Below are 13,243 nucleotides of genomic sequence, written 5' to 3'. Positions count from 1 at the left end.
CCGTGTTGTGATTTGCATGAGTGCCAGCTACAGAAAGGGGTGGGTGTGATCGGTGTGGAGGGGGTGAGTGGAGACCTTGGGGCAGGGGCGTCACCCCAGCTCAGCTCACTGACTGGTACCTGGCTATCTGCTGTGTATCACCTGTGGAGCTATTAGAAAAGCCTCTGGTTCTGGGACGCCTGGGTGGCTCATTCGGTTGAGCATCTGACTTTGGCTCAGGTCATGATCTCACGGTTTGTGGGTTCGAGCCCCACGTCGGGCTCTGCGCTGACGCGGAGCCTGGAGCCTGTTTCCGATTCTGCGTCTCCCTCTCTCTGCCCTTCCCCTGCTCATGCTCTGTCTCTCTCTTTCTCAACAATAAATAAACATTAAAAAAATTTAAAAAGAGGAAAGGAAAAGCCTGGGGTTCGCGCCCTGGTCCCAAGAAATCTGGACTTCTGGTCTGAGAGGGGACCCGGGATTCTCCCGGGATTATTCTGATGCATAGTAAACTTGGGGAAAATGCATTTATGAGCATTGGCCACAGTTTGCCAGTCTCCTGCTGGTGATCTCAGTAAGTTATGTATCCTGCTCTTGCCCTCAGTTTGCTTATTTGTACAATGAGGGGCTGGACTAGAAAAACAGTATCCAGGGTTTCTTTCTGTTTTCTGAATCCGTGGATGGGTTTAGTCCTTCAGAAGGATGCTTCGGCACTTATGTCTAGCAGAACAGAGAGAAAGGTGGGAAATAGTAGAAGGGCAGGAGGCATATTGCCCAAGTTCACATTCTAACAGCACGACGTGGGGCAAGTTATGTAATTGTTCTACGTTTCTTTTTGTGTAATCGTTCCCCCGTAAAGTGGTTGCAAGAACTGGGTGTGTGAAGCAATGCACGGGGCGCACCAAGTGTTAACAATGCGTGCTGTGTCTCTGGTTGTTATATACCTGGTGGCAATGAACAGGGGGCATGGGCGGAAGAGAGCCCTGCCCCGGCTTTAATTTCACCTTCATCTGGGACTCTTTGTGTCTCTTGTCGAACCACATGGCACCTCTGGGACTCCATTTCTCGCGCTAAGATACGAAAGGGTTTAGATGAAATAACCTCCAATTTCTCCCATCTCCTTTTTAGAAAAGGTTAACGTTCTGCTCTGATGTAATTCTGATCACTTCTCGTGGCATTTTCAGAGTAAGAAACACTGGGAATTTTCAATTCTTCTCTGATGTAATTCTGATCACTCTTCAGGGCAATCTTCTGAGTAAGGAACACAGGGAATTTTCAAACGGATTGCACTTCCCTCTTGGCTTTGCCTTCTGAGTCACTGTAAAGCCAGATCTGAGACCGAGTGTCCGCAACCTAGAAGGACGTCCTTGGGCCGGCTCGGCTCTGTGTACCCTCACACTGGGGTCCGCACTTACAAGGGCCTGGCACTTGTTGCTATCCTCAAATACCTAATTTTTTGCATTCTCATTTTGCACCAGTCCCTGCAGGTTATGAAACTGCTCCTAGACCTCAACATTATTATTATTATTATTATTATTATTATTATTATTATTATTATTACTATAGCTTCATCTTTGGCTTCATTTTTTACCTTTCTACTCATATTTTCTGTGCATCCCAATTTCATTGTCTGTTTATTGTTTTTCTACTCACCCTGTGTGCATTTTTCCATTTGGTAAACAGATAGAGAACGGATAAATAAGGGCATTGCTTCGTTGACAAAGATTTGTCCTCCCAAGCCCCTGGCCACGTTGCCCTCTTCTCAAAGCTAACGGTGTTCACTGTTCGTGTTATTCACTCTGGTACTGAATGACTTATGACTCTGTATCACTGTCTATCTTTGCCGTGTGGACGTCTCTCCTCGGGTTATCATAACCTCTTTGAGCTTTTGGATCCCCAAGAGTGCCCATCTCCACGGGTATGGCTCCTAACGGCCTCCGAGGAAATAACTGTTGAATTAATTTAACTGGAAATTGAATTGACTTAGCCGGGTCAAGGAAGACAGGAGGGGAGTTTTGTAGCCAAGAAAAGGAAAGCTGGAAAAGGACCTCAGAGGACAGTCACAGAGGATGTGATCCTTAATCTCTGCTCAAGTTGCACACTTCAAAAGGCCACTTGCACAGTGGTTCCCAATCTTTTTGATCTCTGGAGGCTTTTACAGTCTTAAAAATTATTGTGGCCCCCAGAAGGCTTTTGTTTATATAGATGATAGCTAAAATGGGGACATTTTTGTAATAATTATTTATTTATATGATTAAAAAATAAACCTATTAGAGTTAACTTAATAACATGTTTTCAGGGGAAATATTCTTTATCCCAAACAGAATTTTATGATGAGTGGCATTGTTTTTATGTTCTGCAAATCGCTGTAACATCTGGCTTGATAGGAGACAGCTGGATCCTCCTGTGCACTCGTTCAAGCTGTCGTGATATCACAGATCATGGAGTTTCTGCAAAACCACTGCGTACTCGCGAGAGGATAAGCATGGCCAGGGCACGTCATGACTTATGATTGCTTGGAAGATAGTTGCGTACACCGTGGACCCCAGACCACCCTGTAGGAACCTGCTACAGGAGAGTAGCGTCTCCGCGCCGTGCTGTTTTCCCGAATCAAGAGAATATGCATAGTGCTACAATGCTATCTCCGTTCTTTTAGCTGAGAACCTTCGCATTGGCTAAGCTGGCTTGTCCAAAGGAGTGAGACGTGAGAGCCGCCTCGGGTACTGCACTCTACTTTTCTCGCATGTCCTAAATGGTGGGAAGATACAGACAGACCCAAGCCCTTAGACCCCCTTGCTCACCCAGACGTGACACCACAGCCCTTCCTTGGCAATGCTCAGTTTCTTAGTGTAGGTGACTTATTAGCCCTGTTATTTTTAATTTGATGTTGGGAAACAAGGGGGTATGGCTCCGAATGAAACCTTTTGTAGAGGAAAAAAAAGGGACATTACAGAAATAATTACTGGGACAAATTACTGAGTCAATCCAGGTGTGATGTTTTGTACATTTTTATGCATATTTCAATTGCTGTAATTTGAAAATACGCATCACGCACTCCGTTTCAATTCATTACTATTGGCAGCTCTGTATTAACAGGCTTACGAGTGCCAGAGTTCAGACTAATTATGCAGAATGGCACTGACAGACTTATTATAAGCTATATTTAATTTGAGCCTGTAGATAATAAATACAAAAAAAAAGAAGTTCTTTGTGCTTACTTCTTACTCCCAACTCAGGAGCTCGCAGTGCCAACTTTCTAGCTAATCTCGTAAGACCTGTTTGAAACGGGTCTTTGGGACAAAAATGCTATCTGCCAGTGACAGATCAAGAGCTTGGAGGCAGGAAGAAACGGAGTGAACTGTAAGTGATCTGTAAAGATCGGTGTTCTGAGCTCAATAAACTCGTTTCCCTGGAAGTTATAATTGCATGAACTTTGGGAAACAGATGGTCATCTAGAGATTTTAGCTCCTAATGCGTAAAGAGTTGCAGACTACAGAGATGGTTATTACACAGAATGAAGTTTTGAGGACCAGTCGGATACGGGAAGTAAGGGAGAGGTTAAGACTCTCACCCATGGCTGGACCTGGTTAGCTGGTGTAATGCCCCAAGAGGTCAGAACGGAGGGGCAGGGTGGAGGTGTGGTGGGTGATGCCTTTTCCTGGGGTCGCGTTGCATTTCGGGTGAGCTGCAGGGAAGCGGAGGAAGTCCGTCCGGGGAGAAAGTTCTGGAAGGACTTAGCGTATCTCGGCCTGGAGCCCGGGGGAGATCTGCGAGGCGGCACGTCTTCGCGTGGTAGGCGAAGCCAAAGTGTGGAGAGGTCACCCAGAGAAGAGTGATGCAGACGCGAGCTGCGAGATTGGATACCCGCCGGGAAGGTTCTCCGCTGCGCTCTGGGGGAAGGAGAGGCCGCAGTGACCGGCACCTCTTGCTCTGAAAGCCGCAGCACCCAGACGTTCGTTAGGAGCCGCGTCTCAAATTCTTTTTCAGTGCACAGTCTGTTTGGAGAGAGACGTTGGGGGCAGTCACAGGAGCAGGGCTGCTGTGCGTTTTTTGGCCCCAGACGGGGGTGCCCGGAGCCCCCTGGGGGTGGAGTCTGGAACTCAGATGGACTCCCCACGGGTGGGCTGCCTGCGTGTGTAGGGCTCACCTTTCAGCCACCTTCCCTCCAGCGCAGCAGCTTGGAAATAACCACATGCGACAATCCCCAAGGGGAAGCCCGCACCAGGCGGCCAGGAGGCCCCCTCTCTGTCGCCTGCCTCTGTCAAGTCTTCCAAGGAGCCCGAGGTGGGATCTCTTTGGTATTTAGATTACTGCTCAAAACACTTTCCTCTCTGCTCTCCCTCTCTCTTACTCTGCCAGTACTCCCCACACCTTGATCTCCTTTTCATACGTCCACCTGTGCTTTCCTTTTTTGACCTCCCAGGTTCAGATCTTGAATCACTGAAGATCGCGTGGTTCTCAGCAAATTCAAACGAAAGGCTTGAGATTTCTGACTTGCGATCGTGCTGAGTATTAGGCGGAATGAAAACTGACGCAATTTAGGGAACGGCTCCTTAGTCTTTTTGGTCGGCTGAAAAGGGACTTCAACCAACATTTTAATTAACTGATTAATTTTTGTGGTGCTCTTTTCGGTGTCCGCGTGATCGTCGTACCTTTCCCGTTCTTCCTCCTGGACTTCTCCACTTGTGTATTTCTTGCCGCCCAAGTTTTGTTTTGTCTTGTCTTCAGAATAAAGCGATGGTTGTAGTGATAGTGCTTATACTGACGATACTATACAAATACGTAAGCTAACATTTATTGCACTTTTACTATGTCCCAGGCCACAGATCCTCATGTAATTCCCCCAGCCGCTGTCAGGTGGGTTCTACTGTCCTCATTCTGATGCCAGGAGGGCTGAGCGCTGGTTGCTGAGTGACAGCCGGTGTCAGGAAGCTCCTCACGTACAAGAGCCCGGACTTAGAGCCTTGCGCGCTGGATCGGGACACCTTGTCTAGGAAGTCTGGTTTCCAGTTAGAGACCCAGAGCCAAGATTGAGCCCAGGACCCCTTCTCACGGCCGCCCACGGTGTTGCCCCAAGGGTCCCTCAGTCTAATTTTGCCACACCCTTATGGAGAACAGTGATCTGGTTTCCTACATCAGTACTCTGCGTGCGTTTGTCTCGTTTGAACGGGACAAACATTTCTTACGTCTGGAGGAAAAACAGATGCCCTTTCCTTCTTTATGGCTAGACGTTTTTGAGCTTTTAAGGCAGCCACTTACTGGAAGTGGGGCGGTAAGCACTGCTGATGGGTACAGTAAAGGCGAGGAAAAATACCAAGTCGCATTAATCACGGATCCTCCGGTTGTCTTAGAGATCGAGCGTGTTTGGGGGCTGACACAAGGACATCGATCCCTAGAGAGCTTCGTGAAAGGTTAATTTGCAAAACAGCTACCTTCTGCGTGGTTTTGTGAAAAAGGACCGGAGAGGCGTTTCACACCGCGGTCCAGCTAGGAGATTTTGAGATTTTATTTTCAAACCTCCAGGCAGGTAAGGGAGCAGCATCCTTGTAACCAAGTAGACTCTTACCGGTCTATCTTCATAGAAGTGTTAGTAAGACAATTGTGTGTTTGACGAAAATTAGGTACATTTTCTCAACTGTCAGCAAAACCTTCTAAAGACGATGAGACCTGGAAGTAGGATTTAAGAGACCAGTCATTTTGAAAATACCCAGCTAATCCTTGGGAAAATATTTTTCACAATCGTTTTACCTGTGTTAACTTATCAAACTACCTTATGAGGTGCCATGATGTTTAAAAAATCATAATAATATACTGGGACACCTGGGTGGCTCAGGCGGTTAAGCGTCCGACTCTTCGTTTCAGCTCACGCTATGATCCCTGTTCATGAGTTCAAGCCCTGCATCGGGCTCCACGCTGACAGCACAGAGCCTTGGGATTCTGTCTCTCTCCTTCTCTCTCTCTGACCCTCTCCCTGCTCTCCTGCATTCTCTCTCTTTTTCTCTCTCAACAAATAAATAAACTTAAAAAAAATAAAAATAATAACATACCACTTAATACATTCAAGGTGCAAAAAGCATCCAATATAACATTAGTTCTTTTACAGCATATATTAATGCTTTCAGAAACATGAAAATATTTCTGGGACTCTTTCCTCCCTTTTAGTAGCAAATGTATGCACACGTACATATGTATCTGTGATTCATTTGTGTTTTTTGGGTGAATGCTCTCATAGTATAAGCTGATATATGGTATTTTTAATGGTGCTGAGATATTTTGAAGATATGGGCAAGAAGAGAGAAACACAAGTAGTAATGATATCATCATTTCATCATTTTTCCTAGCTAAAGGAAGTTGAGAGAAGGAATGTCTATGGATTATATATTATGTTCCAGTCCAGGACTTCCCATTGTTCATTTCTTTGTTTACTTCTCATCATTTCTCACAACAGTCCTGTGAGGCAGATGCTATTATCTTACCTTAGAACCGACAGGAGAAAAGCTCAGAATATTAAGTAACTCACCTGTGATCTCATGTCTACTAAACTGCAGTGTTTTTTTTCGAAATTTTTTTAAAGTTTATTTATTCATATATATATATGTATATACATGGAGAGAGAATAAGAACGAGAAAGAGAGAGAGAGAGAATCTCCAGCAGGCTCTGCACTGTCAGCACAGAGCCTGATATGGAGCTCAAACCCATGAACCATGAGGTCATGAACTGAGTCGAAATCAAGAGTCAGACGCTCAACCTACTGAGCCACCCAGGTGCCCTCAAACAGCAGTTTTAAACCCAAATCTGTCTGATCCTAAAGTCAGGCTCTTTTCCCTACATTTATTTTTTAGCTTTTTATATTAACACTCTGGTATTGGCTTTGATGAATGGTCACCTTTGAAGAGTTCCTCTTCGTACTCAGGCTTCTACGGCCTGTGTGCCGGCATCTGGTGTTTCGTACAAAGCAAATGAAATCAGCAACCTGTACAGATGTTGTGAACAACTTGGGGGGTCAAGATTAGTTGACATTAAAAAATAATACCAGTTATCTGCATATTGGCCTGATATTCCCTTGACCTTGGGGCCGTTCTCTTTTCTGGCTGGGGCTCCCTCCTCTGACTCAGGGATTGTGCCTCACCGTGAAGGTCTCCGTAAACACCTGCACACTCTCACAGGAAGGCATTTACTCCCGCGCGAAAGCGGCCAGCACATTGATGGTCAGTCCTCTTCCTGTCCCCCAAGGTGTGCCCCTGTAGGTCTGGCAACTAAATACAATTTTCCCACTAAAGTCATGCTCTGCTACTTAATCCACTGACCTTCAGTTGGAACCCAAAGAGTGGCTTGTCTGCTTTACCGCTTCATTTCTGAAGGGCTATTTATCTCTTGTCATTCTTTTCTTTTTTCTTCTTCTTTTTTTTTTTAATTGAGAAGGAGGTCGGGAGACGGGGAGGGCAGAGGGAGAGAGAATCCTTAGCAGGTTCCAGGCTCAGCGCAGAGGCCGATTCAGGGCCCAGTCCCGTGACCCTGAGATCATGACCTGAGCTGAAATCAAGGGCCGGGCCTTCCACCAACTGAGCCACCCAGGCGTCCCCATCTTCTGTCATTCTTGATCTGCACCAGTGGTAGCCAACAGACGGAGGTATCCATCTTTGTGTGCCGTGACTTCATCTGTAGTCATTGAGGGTCTTGGCTTGCCGGAGAAGTCAGCATTTTCCAAAGCAGAGAGGAAAGGAAAGAATAAACGATTTTTGCATTTCTCAGAAGTGGTTCAAATTTACACGGAAAGAATTCGACCCGAGCCATATCAGCTGCAGTTCACGGTTGTCAGCTCGGACTGGGTAAGTGCACAGGTGCTTGCCTAGCATGGACATCAGCACACTCCCTTTGCTAAAAAGCAGGCCGCGTCTGTCTTTGTTTCTGAGTTTGACTCTGGGTGCTCAAGGGTCGGTCTATTGAAGAAGAAAGCCGCTCGCTGATCAGAGACAGAACTTGCCCTCGTGTGCTTCCCACAGACAGCTTTTTGCTCCTATTCTGCCAAAATCACAAGTGGTCCTGTTGGGACGTCTGCAGGCAGAGTTATAAGGGTAAGTCAGGACATAAGAACACAAGGGGAAATGAGATAATTCCCAATAAATCCAAAATTTTGATTTTGTTGGTCTGTAAGCCTGGTTAATGGCAGTTTGTAGAAACCTTCAATAGATTACTGACACCAAGTGGTAAGCAATCTCTGAATCTTTCCAGTATAGAACTCTTTGAATTTTAAAACATTAAGACCATAAAGTACCTACAAATCACCTAGTCTCATCTCATTAATTGTGTAGATTATACACCCGGGAACATATAGGACCCCCCGTGTATGAGATGTATGTAACAGCAGAGCCAGGACTCCTGACCTTCTGTATCATTGTCTTTCTGTTATTTCAAGTTCAATAATATGATTACCAAGTGTACATTGTATATCTCCAGGAAGATAATTGTTCACTTGGTAAAATCTATGAGCCACCAAATATTTTGGCCACCCAGTCTCTCCATCCAAGAGAGAAGGGAGTCTGGTCAAAATACTTGGAAAGTTATAGTTTTATGTATTTATTTAAAAAAATGTTTTCAATGTTTATTTTTGAGAGAGAGAAAGAGAGAGAGAGAGAATCTGAAGCAGGCTGCAGGCTCTGAGCTGTCTGCACAAAGCCTGACGCGGGGCTCGAACTCACAAACCGTGAGATCATGACCTGAGCCGAAGTCAGACGCTTAACCAACTGAGCCACCCACGTGCCCCAAACATTATGGTTTCAATGGTGGAGTTGATCCAGTTTGATCCAATCTGTTTTGATAGATATCATTACATGTTCTGTACAACTAACCAAGTCTCCTTTTTTGATTCTGTATTCATTACACAATAGTCTCTTTATAATTTGATCTGTCATGTAAGTCTGGCTATCAGATGAGAGATGCCAAGAGTCCTGAAGGGAATGTTCCGGTCTGAGCAACGTTTGTGATATTTTTAACATGTTGGCTGTTAGGTTTTATTTTGTTTTTTAAAGCAGTGCCCTATAGGAAGAGTGGATTTCCAGCTAAAAATTCTTTTATACTAAAAGGCTTATATGGTCAAGATTTCATCCTTTTAGGGAGTAATGTAAGTGGGTCTGAATGGTATGTCAACATTTTCAAAAGAAAAAAAAATAGTTTAAGAAAGAGTGTCCCCACCCGAATGTTTCTTTGAAGTGATTGTTTCTTAGAAAATGTTTTGCTCTCTTAAACTGGCTGTTTTAGCCAAAACACAGGTCATGCAAACAATGCGACAAGCCTTTTGAAGATCATAAGCTCTATTATAGGCTATTACTTAGGTAGGTGAAAAATTTTTTAGGGACCTTTACGTAGATTCATAAGTGAGCAAATGCAAAGGTCCACCATTCAGGCAACTAAGGATCCTTGGAATTTTCCAAATAGCATCTAGTTCTATGCTATTAGAGTTTTCATTGTTCTTTGTGAACATTCTCTTAAGTGTATATTTCACGATTTCAGATTATTTTTGGTCCATCGTCTAATTTTTTGGTAAGGGGGAAGCATGGGAAATGTACTTAAATTTCACTACTCATTTTAACTTTTGCTTAAACTATATGGTGACTGCCTGTTGTGGTTTCACATAAGTTTTAGTGAACTTGCATAGAAACAGCCTGCCTTTCATTAGTTGCAGAATGGGTCCAGTCTGGGGTTGAAAAGATGAGATTATGCAACACACACACACACGCACACACACACACAGAGTAAATCATTGGCATTTGAAAAGTATATATTGAACTGAGACTTACAGGTTGTAGTTGCTGGCATTCGTGAAAAAAGGCTTACTGCTTTCATTTCAGTTCTGTCTTAGTCTGTTCAGGCCGTCATAACAAAATAGCAGAGACTAAATGGCTTGAACAACAGAAATTCATTTTCTCACCATTCTGGAGACTGGATTTCTGAGATCAGGGGGCCGTCGTGATTGGGTCCTGGTGCAAGTTCTCCTCCTGGTTTGCCCGTGGCAGCCTTCTCACTGCGTGCTCACGTGGCCTCTCGTGGGACAGGGGTGGAGAGAAAGAGATCTCTCTTTTCCTCTTCTTGCAAGGTCATCACTCCTATTGAACTAGCACCCCACTCTTAGGACCTCATTTACCCTTAATTACCTCCTACAGGGCCCAATCTCCAAATGAATTTAGCTATATTGAGGCTTAGGGCTTCAACACAGGAATTTCGGCGATGTCTAGCAAGTTCCTTGCTATGTAAGGTACCCTCTCCAGCTGTTATACACTGTAGGCTTAGAGGTGATTAGAATACGTAGGTACCACCATTGTTGACCTTTCAAGAGATCTCTCCCAAGTATTTCTTTTCCCTAGATTTCTCCTAAACCCCGAAAGATTTCATTTGTAATTCTTGTCATATTAAACTGCTCCCCGGGGGACAGATGCCCATCTCCAGCATTTGATCAGGTTTATGTGACTTTCAAAATGTTTGTAGTACTTTATATGAGGGGCTTCTGAATCTGATCTGAAAGCATAGTAAAATGTATCTGATTAATACGCATTTGGTTTTGAATCTCCAGGTATTGGCCGTAAATCTGCAGGTGTGGCCTCACAACTGACCCGTGCCCCAATGACCTATTTATCCCTTTCGTCTGTATATTTTATGCATGTGGGCATAATGTGAAATCACGAGTAGGCCTGATAGAGATTAAGTATGCTTAATTTTATACCAATCTTGCATTTCTTGACTAGGGTCTGCTTTCCTGTGAAATACAGCTTATGATTTTCTGATTTACTTAAAATGTTTATTAATGCTTTAAGGTATGTGTGTCTGGAAGTAGGCTGGCTTCTTGCGATACCATAAGCAAGGATGTGTTTGCTGCCTTTACTGTCTCATGGGAAAGATAGTCCAAAAATCACAGCGACAGTGTGTCAAGAGCTCTGAGAAGAATCTCTGTGGATTAGAATCCAGCTAACACAGACCATCAGACCTTATGCAGGGCAGCCACAGGGGGTCATTTTTAAAAGCATTTTATTCCTTCCGGAAGCGTTGAAAGATCATTCACGATCCTTTCAAATTAGTTCCCTTCCTCAGTTCCCTTCCCTTTCCTGAGCTCTCAGACTAGGTAAAGCCCACCCTCCCCCAAGTAATACAAGTGACTGGAAAATAATACAGGACATCCAGTTCAATCTGAACTTTAGATAAGCAGCAAATCATTTTGTAGCATAAGTCCATCTCAAATGTTGTGTGGGAGAGGCTCATAGTACTTCCCCCCCACCCCAACTGTATCTGAAATTCAAATTTCACTGTGCCTCATGTATTTTATTTGCAAAAATCTGGCAACCCGACCCAGGTTTATACTTTCACAAAATCTTATGTTTTCCTTCTTTGCACCCAGCAGATTTTGTAGTTAAATGTTGCTACAATTGTCATAAGCAGCGCCTAAGAGCTTTTTCCAGTGTTTGATTTCACTGCCTGTGACATGCTGTCTCAGAAGAACTCTCCTGTGTTTTCCTTTACTCACACACATTGGCAACACTTCTGACACCAGATGTGTGAGTTTTCCACACACTGAGCAGTTCTGTGACACCAGCTCGGTATCGTGCGACTCGGCTCAGTTTTGACACCATCTATCTGGAGGGAGTGTCAGATTGCACAGGTTAAAGGCTCCGTCCCACATGACTGTCCCCCTCGGGTTTCACATGCCAATTGCAAGTGCGGGCTTTCACCTGTGTTTCTGACCTGACCTACTGGCTATAAATTGGAGTTCCCATGACTCCCGCCTTGGAGTTGATAATGTGCTGGAATTGTACATAGAACTCAGGAACACTTACTTACATTTACTGGCTTATTATGAGGTGAGGTCTGGAAGGGGTTTTCTGTCCCTGTGGGGTTCCAGCTTGTGTGTGTGTTCACCAGCCTGAGCTCCCTGAGCCCCATACTCTTGGGGTTTTTATGGAGGCTTCATCATGTAGGCGTAACCAAATATCGACTCCATTTCTAGCCCATCTCCTCTCTCCAAAGGATGGGGGTTGGGACTGAAGGTTCCTGGCTTCTAATCATGGCTTGGTCTATCTGGTCAACCTCCAGGTGGGCACCCAACAAGGGGTTGGTTATTAAAACCAAAGTCATTCATATCACCGAGGAAATTCGAAGGGGTTTAGGAGCTCTGTGTCAGACATTCCTATCACTCACGGAATGAGAAAGGTCTTAGGGGTTCTGTGTTGGGAACCAGGGTCAAAGACTCAGTATTAGAGCAAAAGATTATCTCTACAACCCTACTTATAAGAGTTTTAGGAGTTCTGTGTCAGGTATTGGGGACAGATATGTATATATATTTTAGTATTTCACACATGCCTATTATGTATTTCTGTAAAATACTAACGTTGAGATGTCTCATCTCTTACTTGAGGGAAAGAAACTAGTGACACTGATTCCAGCAGCAACAAAATAATTGGAATTTTATAGTTTAGGTGCCTAATTAAATTATAAATAAAATATACTCTTTTAGTGAACTATTGGGAATATGGCAGTTTGTCCAGCTGGTGGCAAACCAACTTATTTTAAGTTCAAATTTAAGTAAGTGTCCTATATTTTATCCGGCAACCCTACACCTGAAGGGCCCTTGATCCTTTTTCGATATAGTGTATTTATATCACTAAAAATATGTATATATTTATAGCGTATAGTTGTATTTAGCCAGTATGTGAACACAATATATGTATATGGTTGGGAAAAACTGGGTAAAAGACAGAAACAATTTCATGGAAGAAGGTATTTAAGATGAGAATTTCGAGATTTTAATTTGTTTGGATTGGAAATGCTCAATTCCTACTGAATTGCTTTTTAAAAAATTCCAGCATAAAAGAATTTTAGATCATCTAGTTCCCATCTGTCTAACAGAGTCAGTTATATAATAGTGCTATCCCCCAAGGTCTTAGAAGTGAAGGTGACTTGTCTGTACACATCAGGCACTACAAGATGATCTGTTATATTCTCTTGTTTCAGTACTGGTTTTTGTCCTCAGAATCACTGGCCTGTTCATTAAATCAACAGGCGCATGGTCCAAGGGAGTAAAATTTACCTGGGTCTGGATTTCATTTAGAGAGTCCTGTGCCTTGCACGTGGTGAGCTTTTAATAAATGGTCGCTCAGAGTTTTAACAATCATATTAACCATATGTCCTAACTGACATAGTAAAAAAGCATATTTTTTTTTCAGAATTTACTGGCAGAGGGTAACTCTGTTTCAATTAATATGGTCTTTCAAATATGAA

The 13,243-nt window shown here is 43.8% G+C and overlaps 1 protein-coding gene and 1 long non-coding RNA gene across 4 annotated transcripts in view; both read left to right on the top strand.

Moving 5' to 3' along the window:
• PRKG1 (protein kinase cGMP-dependent 1) overlaps nucleotides 1–13,243 on the top strand; it is a 1,249,639-nt gene that overhangs the window by 728,824 nt on the left and 507,572 nt on the right. The window lies entirely within an intron of this gene.
• Nucleotides 3,277–4,731, top strand: LOC122201756. Its single transcript, XR_006194327.1, has 2 exons — nucleotides 3,277–4,263; nucleotides 4,403–4,731. It is a non-coding gene; the product is annotated as an uncharacterized LOC122201756 (long non-coding RNA).

Source organism: Panthera leo, chromosome D2 (assembly GCF_018350215.1).
Source record: "Panthera leo isolate Ple1 chromosome D2, P.leo_Ple1_pat1.1, whole genome shotgun sequence".
In the NCBI taxonomy this organism is placed as follows: domain Eukaryota; kingdom Metazoa; phylum Chordata; class Mammalia; order Carnivora; family Felidae; genus Panthera; species Panthera leo.
Note: the sequence above shows the minus strand (reverse complement) of the source record. Positions and strands in the feature narration are given on the sequence as shown.